Raw genomic sequence first — 11,336 nt, 5'->3', positions numbered from 1 at the left:
TGTGCATTTGCACTTTTAATAATTGGTGTGGTCTCTTCAGGGTTCTGGGAGAGCAAAATATTGTGCACCCAAGGAATTACCTTTTATTCTCACAAAAGAGTAGCAACAGGAGTGTGTGTTTTTGCTGTGTGCCCACACATGGAAGGAGGGTGGGGGAAAACATAATATTGCACCGAGATGACATAGAAAACGCCTCTCCTTTTCAAAGTTTCTGATGAGTTGCTTGACAAAATATGTTTCTCAACTGTGTAGGTCAAGTAATCTCAGAAGGGGGAAACCACTGAATTGGGTTTTAAGGAAGCATAGTTAAAATTCTGTGTTCACCACAGCTTCTTGCTCATGAGGATTTTTTTAAAGATTTTTTAAACTGGAATTATTTTTACAAAATTTTAAAAACATAAAATTAATATTTGCAAAGAAAGACACATTGTGCACAAGAAATGCAAATTTCCTCTATTTACATAAGTTATGCCGACCACTGAATAAATTACATAAAAACAAGGGAAATTTTGCAACATTGCCCAGTTTATATAAAAGCACAGGGGTCACAGAATTCCTTTTTATTTATTAGCATTGCACTTAAGCAGCGTGGGTTTTAGATTACATGGAGAAATAAACAGAGGAACGTTGTAATCATGAGATGTACATAACTGTGGTTTGGGTAATGCAATTCATGGAGCCCTTTCTTCCAGAAGACCATCTCGTCTTGGGTTAATCCATGTTCTTGTAAATTTTATCTCCATAAATGTGACTTCTGGTGTCTCCAAGCTTCGACCGGCTCTATATAAGGGCAAGCAATGCATGCATAATCAGTATGGAGTTTATAAAGGTTTCTTCCACCTGGATAACCCAAAACTCACCAATGTAGGAAAGCTGATGAACTCACAGCAGAGAAACCTTAGCACTGGGCAGAAATTCAGGAAGATATTCAGGCTTTAGGATAAGCGAGAAGTTCTCATTGTATGTTGAAGATGGACTGCAGGGCTCCTGGGTCAAATGCAAGGTTTGAAGAAAGAGATTTCCATTGTTCACTTTCCAGAAAAACAGAAAGCCAAAGGCTGATGGGTGTTGTAGTTCTGTTCAGAGGGTGGTTGATTTCTAATTTCCTACTGTGACTCCTTGACAGGGGCTGGCCTCAATGATCCATAGGGTCCCTTCCAGCTCTGAGATTATTATTATATTACGTCCATCGACCAGACATCATCCGGAACCCTACAGACAGATCCCCTTCTTCTTTCTCCCCCTGAGCTACTGGGTAAGTTCTGTGATTCGGAAAGGGAACTGGAGACATTAAAACAATACATTCTCCATTGACAATTACATTAATCAAGCCAATTAAAAGTATGCGGGCTGTGCTATTCGGCATTAGCCCCGACTGTTCCATCCCTAGAAGTGGTTTCTGCCTGCCAAAGATGATTATGGAAACTTTCCCCATCCAACTCTAAGCAAAAGCTGGAGCAGAATATAAAATGGAGGAGACTCTATTCATCCCTTCTCTTAGTCACCCTTTCTCCACAGATTTAAGAGCAGCAGAAATGTGTCTCTTCCCTCCCACATGTTTTTCTCACAACAGGTGAGTCTGAACTGCACCTAATTGCAATAATTCCCTCTCATTGCGCTACAAAGAATTTCTCCCCCTCAAGGCCATGTACTAAGTCTGGAGCCTTGGAGATCATAATAAATACATAGAGCTGTGTCTCAAGGAATGTACAGAATGGATGTCGCTACTAAAACCATAGCACACCTTCATACAGTTCGGGCGTTCAGGCAAGAGTACCAAACAGAAGAATGTGGGTTTCGCATACAATTGCGCACCCAGAGAGTCGCTTAAAGACCATGTAGTACAAACTGCAGTCCAAGGTAGACAATGTAGGAAGGAAGTACATATGGAGTATAGGTGTGGACCCAAAAACTGTACTCTCAGGCTCTGTAGGTACTCATGGATTTATCCTCCTCCTCATTAAAGAGCAACGTTTAGATGTTTTTTCAATGAAAGTACAGTGGTGCCGCGCTAGACGATGATAATCCGTTCCACTGAAATCTTTTTTTTACAAAATCTTCATCTAGCAAAAAGCATTTCCCCATTGGAATGCACTGAAACCTGTTTAATGCATTCCAATCGGGAAGAATCGTTGTTGTCTAGCGAAGATCGGCCATAGGAAAGCCGCTTTGCGAACCGCCAATCAGCTGTTTAAATCGCTGTCTTGCGAAGCTTAGGTCCCAAAAACACCTGTTTTGTGAGCGTGGAGGGAGCTGTCAAAATCGTCATCTAGCAAAAATTGGTTTGTGAAGCAGGGACCAAACATTGTCCAGCGAAATTCCCCCATAGGAATCACTGTTTTGCGAATCGCTATAGCGATCGCAAAAAGCCAATGTCTAGTGAAAAAGCTATCACACGGGGTAACAGTCTAGCGAGGCACCACTGTAATAATAATCTACATAGAACTACAATGGAACCGTCATGATGGCGGGAAAAGGGAGGAACCCACCGCAACCCGGCCGTTCTGCCCATCCCTAACAGAGTTTCGCTGAGATATTGCTTTATGCCACAACTCCTGGACTCACCCATCCAGCACAGTGGTTCCCAACCGTGGGTCCCCAGATGTTTCTGGAATACAACTCCCAGAAACCCTGGCCAGCTCAGCCAAAGGCTTCCGGGAGTTTTAGTCCAAGAACATCTGGGGGTCCCAGGTTGGGAACCACTATCTAGGATGCATATTAGTTTGGAGGATACCGGACGTTGTACTCCAAAGAATTTTCCAGCCATGATGCCTAATCGGTTTGCCAGAACCTTTTAAACCAGGAAAAAAAACCCTGGTTGAGCCTGCTTTTTTTCTCTCTTGATCAGCAAAAGGGGCAGCTTTTAATGGCACGGAGATTAAGATGACAGACCTGTTTACACTTTCAAGTCAGACTGGTCTTGAAAGCCTAGGGTGAGGGACCAATAGAAAACAGACTATGTTTGCATCCTTCACATATTACAATCGTACTGAAAAAAAAACCCAAAGTGGCCGATCTCGTTTAGCGTGAGTTGCGGGAGCAACACCACAAACAAAGGTGTTCGTGATGAACTTTGGCTCAGTTCATGGAGACCCATAAAGGGGAGCACAAGCTAAACAAACGCACACCCTTCTTGCCTCAGAGGGCAAGAGAAAGAGGAGAAGAACATGGTCTCCATCTCGCAGCCTGTGGCAGAACAAACAAGCCAGACCAGGTAGCAAAAGAGCAGGCGGGCATCTTTAATCAAAAGCTCTTTAATTAATGAAAGCATCCGAGTGTCAGGTGCAAGGAGACCAGAGGCTGTTAAATCCTTCCGAGTCAGCATATGAGGGAAAATGACGACAACTTGAAAGGAGACAGATTCAAACGCTGAGCACAGTTTTGTGGGAATGATTAAAATGCAGCTGGAGAAGGAAAAGGGATAATTTTTTAGACTGTCCTTCCAAGAAACTCCTGGGAGGAGATAATCTAAGTAAGTCACATTTCCAAGAGCTGAATGCAGAAGCCCGGTTTCAAAGCTGTTGTTTCTGATCACATGAAAACTCTGCTCGCAATAGTGTTTAAGCATGGATGCCACGTTTGGCATTAGAAAGCCAAAGTATGATAGGATAGCAGTTTTCAAATATTTAAAGGGTCGTCTTACAGAGAGGAGAAGCAGGATCTGTCCTCCGTCATCCCGGTGTGCAGGATACGCAATAATGGGCTCAGATTACAGGAAGCCAGATTTCGGCTGAATATCAAGGAAAAACTCTTAACTGTTAGAGCAGTACAACAATGGAACCAACCTAGAGTGGCCTTTTAGGCCAGATGGGCGGGGTATAAATCAAATAAATCAAATAAAAAATAAAAATAAACCATCTGGGAAGGTGGTGAGTGCTCCAACGCTGGAAGCATTCAAGAGAAACGTGGACCATCATCTACAAGATTTGCTTTGATTAGGATTCCTGCACTGAACAGCAGATTGGATTCGATGGGCTTGTAGATGTCTTCCAACTCAATTCTATGATTCTATGAAAATAGGTACTCATCTGAAAGTTCAGATTTCAGAGATCCTTGGGGAAAAAAACCAAGAAACCTTTTAGCCTGATCCAGCAAGTAAAATCATGTAGGTGTTCGGGTAGTCTTCCCTTCCCGAACACCTTGTGGAGCCTCGTGGCGCAGTGGTTAAAACGCTGTACTGCAGCTAAAACTGTGCTCACGACCTGGGGTTCAAATCCCAGGTAGCCGGCTCAAGGTTGACTCAGCCTTCCATCCTTCCGAGGTCGGTAAAATGAGTACCCAGCTTGCTGGGGGGGCAATGTGTAGCCTGTATAATTAAAACCGCCCGGAGAGTGCTTGTAGCGCTATGGGGCGGTATATAAGTCCAATAAATAAATAAATAATAAATATAAATAAATACCTCACTGAAATGGATATTTTATTTAACTTTATCTGTATTTATTTAGCTTATTTATTTTTGTCCGCATAAGCTCACCTGTATTACAGAGTTGGCTCTCCCTAGCTTTTGAACTCTTTTGCCTGTTATGGTGATTTGCTTTCAGAGTCTCCAAAAATTGTTATAGACGTGCATCACCCGTGTTGTCTTTCACGCATGGTTCACACAATAATGCACCGCAATGCATACCTCCCCTAATTAGCTGCCCTCACATGTGTTTAAATTAAAATAGGATCTGTTGATGGGGATGTCCAGTGGATAAATAATGCCCTGGGCAAGGAGTATGGTTGGGATTTTCATTTTTCAGGACTAAAAATACCAACATTTTTCATTCTGGGAATTTTACCCACCTAACTAACACACACCTAAATGTGATCTAACTTGGAGAAAGGCCCAAGCCGGAAGGCTTTGAGGCTGAGCTAGGCCTAGCACCACCCAAGCTTCCTGCCCCTGCCCCAGTGCAAGCTGGGAGCTTCCTTTCTGAGCAGGAAGCTGGGAAGAACAAGGCCTAGCTTAGGCTCGCCTTCCCATTTACACCTTTGTCACAGGTACATCATATAGAAATACTCATAAGGCATCTGGAAAGTTGGTAGAACTCCCAACATTGAGAATTATTGTATTTTTTCTGAAAAATATGAAAATCACACGTCAAGTCAAGAGTTCCTTTAGTGGTCCTTCCATCGTTATAATTTTGCAAGGCCACCCAGAAGATTTACCGGTCTGGTTAATTTTGGGAACTATGCTGCTACTTTCTACAAGGACCCAACCTTTTGTGTTCAAAGCTGGCTTCCTTTGATTTAACCCAGTGCAAATGTATTGATTAATTTATCTATTTAAAATATTTTTTTACCCCACCTTTCACCTTAAGAAGGACCCAAGGTGGCTTGACATCAAGACAGCTTAAAAGACAATACTGAAAGCTAAGAACAGGGTACGTATACAAATACTAAAGGAAATCTAACAAATACCATTCTAAGGAGCAGTAAACAAAAGTAATACTAAAAACACATTCAAATCAGTAAGTAAGTCACTGCGGGAAAGCTTGCCTGAAGAGAAAGGTCTTGGACTGCTTGTGGATGGAGAGCCAAGATGGGGCCAGGCTGGTCTCCAGTGGGAGGGAGTTCCAAAGTCTGGGAGCAGCCACCGAGAAGGCCCTCTCTTGTGTCACCACCAAATGCACCTCGGAATAGAAACTAAAAGAGAAATAGACTTTCAAGCTGATTGAAGATAGTTAGTTTGGGGGTCTGATGCCCAAATAAGATGTTGGACTTTGAAGAAAAGATGCTTTCTGACATTCCGAAATCACAACCCCCTTCCTGGGCTTATCTTGGCATCTTACCCCCCAATACACTCTCCTCAGCTTAGCTCAGTGCCTGCTTCAGCGTGGCATCATGCCCTTCTCACCACAGCTGAGCACCCTCTCAGCTCTGTACCCTGGGCAACCGCTGAGCCCACCGACTCATCCCTGGGCCAGAAGCAGAACTGGTAGAAACAGCAGCAATGCCTGCCCATTCCGAAACTCATAAGGGCTGTCAAGAAGCGGCACCGTTTGGCCACCTAACTGGGTCAACCGTGCATAACGGAGAAATGCAGGGAAGACTATTTAACTGATAATATTGCTTTGACCTGTGAGAATATTAAATTTGCTGGATAAAAGTCAAGGCTTATGCATTTGAGAATCATGAATCTACTAGATGGAGTTTCTGCACCGGTTAATAATAACACAGTTTAGCAGCTGTACTGTTGTTGTTTTTTTTTAGTTGCATTCTTCTGGCAGTATTCTTGGTTTGAAATTTCAAGTAGCAAACCATTCCTAAGATGCTCCTCTTCTTTATTATTATTATTATCAGCAAATTCAGCATTCAGCTTATTCATACAAGTCTTTTTCCAGACTTCTGAGCTCTTTGATAGAGCCAGCCCTTCTCTTAATCCACCCACTTGGGGGTGAAATGGGCATCAAAACATGCCCAATGAACTTCCTTGCATGGTTCCTTCTTTTCTGTGGTCAGACATTCCCCCCCCCTTAAAAAAACATCATTCTTTCCATTCAAGCAAATAATTCTTCCCATTCAGCCATGCTACAGAATTATGAAAGCTGAAAAGTCCCAGGGCACAGAGTTCTGCTGTTTTCCTTGCCTTAAGAATCAGCAAATTTGGAATTTGGCTGCCCACACAATGGCATGGAAGGCTTAGGGAATGACTGTGTGACTCTCGTAGCCAACACAATCGCCACCTCTGCTGGCCAGGATTTCTGGGAGTTGCAGTCCAAGAACATCTGGGGACCCAAGGTTGGGAACCACTGCCAAGAACATCTCAAGGAATGTACCAAGAGTACTTTCACACAGTTTTAACTGTGTGAAAGTAGTCTTGGCCACCGCTGAAACCTGGGCATTCGATTGGCCTTGTACTGGCAGAAGCCACTTCTGCTGATGATTGCAGAGTCCTGCTGCCAGAGGTACCTGCCAGTGGTACTCTTCTCCCCCATGAAGATCTGCCATTAGAACAATCAAAAAGGAGACAGAGTAGGAACAAAGCCAAGTCCTGCCAGATTAAAATCTTGCACTTTGTTGTTTAGTCGTTAAGTCATGTCCGACTCTTCGTGACCCCATGGACCAGAGCACGCCAGGCCCTCCTGTCTTCCACTGCCTCCCAGAGTTGGGTCAAAGTCATGTTGGTAGCTTCGATGACCCTGTCCATCCATCTCATCCTCTGTCGTCCCCTTCTCCTCTTGCCCTCACACTTTCCCAACTTCAGGGTCTTTTCCAGGGAGTCTTCTCTTCTCATGAGGTGGCCAAAGTCTTGGAGCCTCAGCTTCAGGATCTATCCTTCCAGCGAGCACTCAGGGTTGATTTCCTTCAGAATGGATAGGTTTGTTCTCCTTGCAGTCCAGGGGACTCTTGAGAGCCTCCTCCAGCACCAGAATTCAAAAGCATCAATTCTTCGGCAGTCAGCTTTCTTTATGGTCCAGCTCTCACTTCCATACATCACGACAGGAAAAACCATAGCATTGACTATGCAGACTTTTGTTGGCAAGGTGCTGTCTCTTCACCACTAACTTGAGCCACGATTAGGGATGGGTCTTTCAGATTTTCTGGGCTATAAATATCTTAATTCTCCATTCTGAGAGTTCTTCTTACCTTCCAGACACCTTGCAAACACCTCAGTTTGGCTCACCTGGGCCTCAACTGGAAGGCTTGGAGACTGAACTAGGCCTAGTTGCACCCAAGCTTCCTGTTCCTGCCCCAGTGCAAGCTGGGAGGTTTCTTTCTGAGAATTAAACAGAGATTGGCTTAGCTAAGCCTCAAAGCCTCCTAATTTCAACCTTTCTCACATTGAGATGTTTGTCAGGTGCCAATGGGGTGGGTAGAACTTCCCGAATGGAGAATGATGCTGTTTGTAGTCCGAAAAAAAGGCCATCCCTAGCCAGAGTAGTTCTAAGTAAATTCCAGCATCTCAGGAGAGAAAGATACTGGATTCAGCTGAACTTCAGCTCAGCTGGCCCTTAGCCATCTTGACCAAGGATTCTTCTGCTCTGCCCGTGCTCAAATATACTCTCAAAAGCTCTTTATTCTAGATGGGTGAGGAGCGATTCGCCTACAGATGTTTGGGGTTACAGTTCATTGACCATCCTGGGTTGGGTTGTTGGGTGTTGTAATCTGAAACCAACTGACTTGTGTTCCTCCACCCCTCCGCTGAATTGCAGAAGGTGAATCAAAAACCCCAAACCAACTGTAGGTGGGAGGAGTACCCTTGCTGGGTGGAAAGTGGCCTGAAAGTCAACCTCTCCCAGTCGGGCCAATTATTATTATTATTTTATCCAACAGGAGAGTCCAACAGGAACCTTAGAGGAAGCAAATATGCAAGAAAAGCAAACCAGATATAGAGCCGGAAATCCATGACCCAGCCTCCTGGATTGACGGTTGGTTGGTTGGTTGGTGTGTTTTACTTTGAAGAAGCTACAGGTAGGGGTGGGTGAGGCTGCAATGTTCCCATCATTACAGCTGCTGTCCAAGTGTGGAGGACATAGGGTTGAGGAACTGCCATGTTCTGGGACTTAATGGTTGGTCTTCACAAGACTCCAGCGAAGCTGTAATTTCCCAAGATGCACTGGAGTGACACTGTACTATAAAGGTTGCCAGGTTTCAGACTCTGGTCTCTTATCCCAGGGGACTACTATGCATCCTTGGGTCTTCAAGCAGCAAGAGAACCTTTAGGACGAGCAGTGGGGAAGGAGGAGGAAGTTTTCTTTCACTGGCCAGAATCCTGTTGAGTAACTCTGCATGGGTAAAGGCTGGTAGTGTCATCAGCCACAGATTTTAATATTTAATTTAAGGTTTCCCATCTCCCAACACCCTCCACTCTTTCCTCAGATTCTGATGCTCCTTAGAGATCTCTTTCAACCTGGGGAAAGCTTTGGGAGCCTCAGGACAGCGGAAGGAAGTCTTTAATGCTTGAATATGGCCACCACCAGTCCCAATCCCACAGAAGCAGCACAGAACACAAACTAGTTGCAGGCTTTCTGCTTTAAAATTTGGAAATGCGGCTTTTTGTTGCTGCAACTCCTAGAGTTTCGCAACTAACCTAGCCTCTATCAATACTGGAGTATTATAGTTCACGAAAGTAACTTACCAAAGGTCTGAACTAATGACATGTCACATGTACGGAGAATAGGAGCAGTTTGGCCAGGTGCACAAAAACACAATTCCAATTTAAGTACCTTGTTGTGTTGTTCTTCCCCTTTCCATTTGTGTGTATTGCTATGTCCTCAACCAGAACCACATCAGAAAAACATTCAACAGGCAAAGCTTTTTCCCTGTTGAATGCTTCTGACCTGTTGAACTGAAGCCTGTCTCGCTGCCAATGGATACACAGGAGTTTTGCGGGGTGAGAGAACAATGGTAGCAACTTTTCCTCTGCCTTCCCCACTGGAAATAATTGGCTAATTTCAGGCTTACCTCCGAAGGTTGCCTCCCTAAATTGAATCTACTTTGAATGTCACAGCAAGCCAGGGTTTCCTCCAAGAGTCTGGCTTCTCATCCAGAAGCAACATGTTGGTGTACGGTCCAGGTTTCCACAGCTTGTAACAGAAACAACTACATAAAGGGTAGTAGAACAGCACAACCAAGATCCCAGCTTATATATTAACATGTAAACACGTTGCAGGATCAAAACTTAAGGGGGGGGGAAGCTAGATTTAGACCACACAGCTCCCAGATCCCTTGCCGATAACCACCCTGGTGGGAGAATTTGGAAAGCTGTCTTCCAAAACAAAAAAGTTTTGTCTAAGCCATGGGAAGAAGTTCTGGCTTGTCTCAAAAGAAAGTCAATCCAATACAATACATGGGTTCTGTCTCTGCCTTGTCAGGCAAGAAACAAGCCAGAGGAAAAGGCCTGGGTTTGTAGGTCACAGTAAACACCCCATGAATCAAAGATCTGTGATTTGTTTACCTGCATCCACTTTAAGCAAGAACAATTAGCCAGCATTCAGTAACTTGCACTAAGTGCATATATATGTACCACCTACTCCAGTTGGTTAGTTGACTGGGAAGACATCCAGGAGTGACCAATAAAAATATCAAAACGGAGCAAACAACATTTGAGGTTATCCGTACTCTTCTTTCATGTAGGTTCTATCTGTTCATGGATATCCTTGCCTCCTACATTTACCAGTTCTCTCTCTCTTTATTGCGGAATGAAGTTGTGTAAGCTTCTTGGGGCAGAGACGTGGTTCTTTCTGCTTGTCAGCCAAGTGTCACGTACACTGATGATGTATGGCTTTGCTAATAAACAGGGAAGAGAAAGGAGGCAGCGAGAATCATGCCTTCCTTCTCCATCATGGTTTCCAAACTGCCAACTGTGAGTTGTCCTAAGAGCACACCGCTCAGGAAATCGAGCCTTGGGAACGGCCACCCTCCCCGTCCATCGTGGCCGTTCCCGGAGGTTGATCCCCAAAAGGAAATATTGCCAGCTCTACTGCCATAGATTTTCTCGCCAAACTTTCTTCTGCCTCCAAGCCACCATCGCTGCTACCCAAGATTCCCTGTAAGCTGCACAGCGCCCCCCTCTGGACAGAGTTCCTTCTCCTCTGCACATTCAGAGCGACTGTTTCCAGCCCCTTTGGGGTTGTCGCTGCAGAACTCCGGTCAGGGGAGGAATTATGGGGGTACAGAGTCACGGACATGAGGGGCTGAGCCCCACTTAGCAGGGCTGAAAATTGGAGGAAACGATGATGCCTATTCAAGTTAAACCTATTAAATTTAACAACAGAGGTCAGCCTTGATCAGAAGACTTTCTGACCTCTCGACTGGAAAAATGTGGGGACTCGAATCACCGGACTCGCTGTTCAGTTGGACTTAAGTTGCCCTAGTACCTTGATTCAGACTCAACTCCATTTTGTTTTGCTTTTCCCAATGACTCCAGCTTGACGTGCGACTCAGAACCCAACCACTCTCTCCTTTTTTTTCTGGAGGGAAAAAGCTTATTTTTAATAGGGACTCAGACTTGGGGCGTGGGACTTGGGACTTGATTCCAAAGACTCGGGACTTGAGACTTGGGACTGAGACTCAAAGACTTGCCAGTATCCCCGCTACTGGACCAGCTCCAAAGCTTGAAAAAGTTACATTGTTAGACTACAACTTTCAGATATGCCCAGCACACGGTTCTGCAGGTGGGGGAGGTTCTTGAGTTTAGTGTCTAAAATGCAGCTTTCTTGAACCCTGGTTGAACACAGGTTAACTTCAAAAAAAGAAAAGAAGTATCTCTTATGGTATGATGGGAAGAAATTGATTCTTTGCTATGCCAGCTTTTTGAGGGCCGAAGCTCTGGTGCAGAGGCTCCAGGCACCTTTTGGACACCAAATCAGCTGTAAAAACTGGCTGAGCAAAACCTAAACTCTGCTCCG

The sequence above is a fragment of the Pogona vitticeps genome, chromosome 9 (genome assembly GCF_051106095.1).
Source record: "Pogona vitticeps strain Pit_001003342236 chromosome 9, PviZW2.1, whole genome shotgun sequence".
NCBI lineage: Eukaryota > Metazoa > Chordata > Lepidosauria > Squamata > Agamidae > Pogona > Pogona vitticeps.
Note: the sequence above shows the minus strand (reverse complement) of the source record.